This window comes from Chinchilla lanigera, unplaced genomic scaffold (assembly GCF_000276665.1).
Source record: "Chinchilla lanigera isolate Chin_1 unplaced genomic scaffold, ChiLan1.0 scaffold00074, whole genome shotgun sequence".
Taxonomy (NCBI): domain Eukaryota; kingdom Metazoa; phylum Chordata; class Mammalia; order Rodentia; family Chinchillidae; genus Chinchilla; species Chinchilla lanigera.
In genome coordinates this window covers 11,010,314-11,015,031 of record NW_004955475.1, presented here as the reverse complement: position 1 = coordinate 11,015,031, position 4,718 = coordinate 11,010,314, and positions in this window count along the sequence as shown.

Here is a 4,718-nt window from a genome sequence, read left to right as displayed (position 1 = left end):
TATACACAGATAAACTATAAAATATTAAGAGCAATTCATTATTTTTAAAAACTTCACTGTTATTATGAACCCAAAAGCAAGGGTTAAATATGCATTATACTTATCATTTAAAAAATGATTGTAGGGGCTGGGGATTTAGGTCAGCGGCACAGTGCCTGCCTGGCAAGCACAAGGTCATTAAGTTCAATTCCTGGTATCTGAAAAAAACCAAAAAAAACCCCAAAAACAAACAAAAAGATTGTATTTCTTTTAAAGTACTTATGTGTACCAAAGAATTAGGATTAAAAATGTTGCTATTATTTTGTGCACTACCTGCATGAGATTTATAGGTATACCCTATAAATGCATCTTACAATTCCAGGAATTTTTTTTTTTCCTTCTGGTACCAGGAATCGAACTCACGACCTTGTGCTTGCCAGGCAGGCGCTGTGCCACTGAGCTAAATCTCCAGCCCCAGGGAATTGAAACTTACACTATTTTAAAAACTGACTTATAACATTAATTTGGAAGTGTTGCTAGATCAGTTTCCCAAACTTCTCTGGTAAAAGACTCACTTAGAGTACTGGGGATGTAGTTCAGTGGTAGAATGCATCTTTAGCATGAGGGTCTGGGTTCCATCGCCAGCAAAGCAGAAGTTATCAATGCTTTTTAACAAATACAGCAATTGTTCATCCTCAACATATATGGGGGGAGGGGAAAGATAGATTATATTTTTTTTCTTTCTTTGACACAGGGTCTTGCTATGTTTATGTTGTCCAGGCAGAGAGAGAGAGAGAGAGAGAGAGAGAGAGAGAGAGAGAGAGAGAGAGAGAATAGGTGAAAGATCAATCTATTTATTTATTTATTTATTTATTTTTGGTCTTTTTGAGACAGGGTCTCGCTATGTAGTTCAGACTGGCCTTTAGCTCACTTTGTAGCCCAGGCTGGTCTCGAACTTGCGACGATCTTCCTGCCTCAGCCTCCCAAGCACTTGGATTACAGGCATGCACCACTGTGCCCAGCTAATGGTCAGTTTTTAGTTGTTTTTTTTTTTTTTGTACTAGAAATCAGACTCAGGACCTTGTGCTTGCTAGGTAGGCGCTTGTGCCGCTGAGCTATATCCCCAGCCCAATGGTCAGGTGTTTGTGTGTTTTGTTTTTTTTTTTGTCCTTTTTTCAGACAGGGTCTCACTATGCAGTTCAGGCTGGCCTTGAGCTCACTTTGTAGCCCAGGCGGGTCTCCAACTCAAAAAGATCCTCCTGCTTCAGCCTCCTGAGTGCTGGGATTATAGGTGTACACCACCACACCTGGCCCAATGGTTAGTTTTTGTGGCTTTTTGTTCATTTGGTTTTTTTTTGGGGGGGTTTTTCTCCAGTACTGGGAATCAAACTCATGACCTTGCGCTTGCCAGGCAGGTGCTGTGCCACTGAGCTAAATCCCCAGCCCCCATTCATTTGGTTTTTTGAGACAGAGTCTTGCTATATGGTTCAGGCTGGACTTGCACTCACTGTGTAGTGCAGGCTGGCCTCGAACTTGTGGCAATCCTCCTGTTTCACACTCCTCAGTGCTAGGATTACAGGTGTGCACCACCATGCGTGGCACAATGTAAAGTTTATTTTTTTTGAGACAGGGTCTCACTGTGTAGTTTAGGCTGGCCTTGAACTCATTATGTAGCCCAGGCAGGCCTCAAAAAAAGCACAGCGATCCTCCTGCCTCAGCCTCCTGAGGACTGGGATTACAGGTGTGTCATCACATCTGGCTTTATGTTTTTTTTTTTTTTAATTGTTTATCTACACTTTTTTTTTGGTCTTTTTTTTTTTTTAATCTTTTTTAAAAATTTAAAAGAGTAAAAGAAAGATACCATAGTAATAGGGGGATTTACCAAATTACAGACAAAGTAGTAGGACATTATCAATGGTTGTTATTTTACCTATTGGTATCTTCAAGATAGTTTCTCAGGAAAACAAATAGACAAATAATAGTGAGTTACAGACAGAAATGGTAGGAAATTATCAATGGTTGTTGTACTATACTTTGGTTTCTTCAAAGTGGTTTCTAGGGAAAACAAATAGAGCTATACATGAGTGATCAATTAAATAATCATTGACTATTCTCAATGGTTGTTGAAAACACAGTAATAAATATACATCCATTTACAAAATAGCATAGGAACAATAAAAACATTACAGAGTTATGGACAGATTGGTAGGAAATTATCAATGGCTGCTGTAATACATGTTGGTACCTTCAAAGTGGTTTGTCAGGAAAACAAAGATATGCAAGAAAGATCTAACAAGTAGTTACAGCCCAAGGGTTGTGAAAAATAGCGGATTACCTCATCAGTGACTCTTTTCACTGAGGTGTGACGGCTGGAAGGCCAGGATTGAAAAGAAGAACCAAGAGACTACCACCAGTGTCCAGCAATAGGCTGTTTACTTTTTCCTCTATAGTCATGATTAGCCAGGGCTCCTCCATGGAGATGACAGTCTGAACAGAGGGAGAAGGCATAGTATGCCCTGAGCCCCTTCATTCCTGTTGGACCAGCTGGTAAGAGGGGTCTAAGCTCTGGGGCCTTCACTTCAGAGGGCAGTCCGACCTCTAGTGGTCACCTTTACAGTCAAAGCATGGCCCCCAGGGCTTCTTAGGGCAGTGCCTCTTGAGATGGCCTGGCTTTTGACAGCGGTAGCAGATGAATGTAGTCAACGAGATTTTCTTGGGGCCCCAAGAATCAGACTTAGGGTCTGTTTCTCTTAGTGCTGCAGCAAAAGCAGCTGCCTTTTCTCGATCTCTTTGTTTTCTCTCCTTGGCCACCTCCTCATGGCTATAAAAAACTAAGGAGGCAATTCTTACTAACATCTCACTGAGCTATCTGGGGCAAAAGCCATTTTTTGTAGCTTTTTTTCTACTATTTGGGGCTGACTGAGTAATAAACTTATCTTTAAGAATAGTTTGTCCCTCTATTGACCTGGGATCCAGGAAAGTATGCTTTATCAATGCCTCTTGTCTAAGAAAGCAGAGAGGTGTTCTCTCCAACCTCCCAGCGCATTGGGATTTTTTTCTTTTGGTCTTTTTGAGACGGGTCTCACTGTGCAGTTCAGGCTGGCCATGAGCTCACTATGTAGCCCAGTCTGGTCTCAAACTCGCAAGGACCCTCCTGCCTCAGTCTCCTGAGTGCTGGGATTACAGGCGTGTGTCACCATGTCCGGCTTTATCTATACTTTTGTGTGGTGCTGGACATCGACCCCAGGCTCCTGAACATATATGTGACAACCAGTCACATCCTCAGTCCTACATTTTATTTTTCATTCATTCATTCATTTTTTTTTTTTTTTTTTTTTTTTTTTGAGACAGGGTCTCGCTATGCAGTTCAGACCTGCCTTGAGCTCACTTTGTAGCCCAGGCTGGTCTTGAACCTGCAACGATCCTCCTGCCTCAGCCTCCCCAGTGCTGGGATTACAGGCATGTGCCACCACGCCCGGCTCATTCATTCATTTTCACTACTGGGGATTGAACCCAGGGCCTGAGCATTGACTACAGCCCCAGCCCTTTTAAAATTTTGGGACAAGTTCTTACTAAGTCACTAAATTGTCTGGAATGGGCTGGAATTTGTGATCCTCCTGCCTCAGAATGGTGGGATTATGGGCATGCAATATCACATCCAGTATCCTTTTCAAATTTTCAGGTGTTTTAACTTTACCAATGTAGTACATATTTGTATGTCAATAGCAGCTACCCAGTAAGGCCATCTCTGACCATGAAATTAACATCCTCATGGCACCCCTTTTTGCCTCACTTTTATTTTCATAGTGCTTCTCTTACTCTTATCAATCTCTCCTACTAAATTCTAAGCTCTTTGAGGACTATTTTATTCATTGCTATATTCAGAGCATCTAAAATGATGCCTTACACTCACTGGACTCAATGACTATTAACTGACTGAAATATCTCCATCTAAGCAGTCATGAAGTCTTCTAGATTCTACCTCCTGAGTTCTCTCAAATCTCTGTCCAGTGTTCCTGCAGTACAATTGGATTATGCCTTGCCCAAATTACTGTCGCAACCATCTCCAGTCCTGTTCTCATATAATTCACATTCTGAATTGCTGTTAAAGTGATCCATGTCCTTCAATAGATTCCTATTGCTTTTAGAATAAAATCCAAATTCTTTAGCAAAACATATGGACCTCCAGGATCTGAACCCTAGCTAATTCTACATTTTGAATTCTTGTCAGCTTCTTCCATGTATACTCTGCTCTAATCATCCCTTGCTATTTACAGTCCCATATTGTTTGCACATGCCATATTTTCTGCATGGGATGATATCCATTCCCAATCCCCAATGCCTGTCTGGCTAGCTCTTACTAGTCCTCTCTAAGAAGTTCTTCTTAGCTCCAGGTTGGAGTTACATGCCTTCCTCTGTACCTTTGAGATAAGCTGGGTATATTTTCTCGTTTATCACATTCATATGAACTTGTCCAACACTAGATTGGTATAGAGTAGTCAAGAAATGTTACTGAAATAGGCGGCCGGGTATGGTGGCGCACGCCTGTAATCCCAGCACTCGGGAGGCTGAGGCAGGAGGATCAGTGTGAATTCGAGACCAGCCTGGGCTACAAAGTGAGCTCAAGGCCAGCCTGAACTGTATAGCGAGACTCTGTCTCAAAAAAGACCAAAAAAAAAAAAGTTACTGAAATCAACTACACCAATCTATCTTTTTGGTTTTTTTTTTTTTTTTTTTTG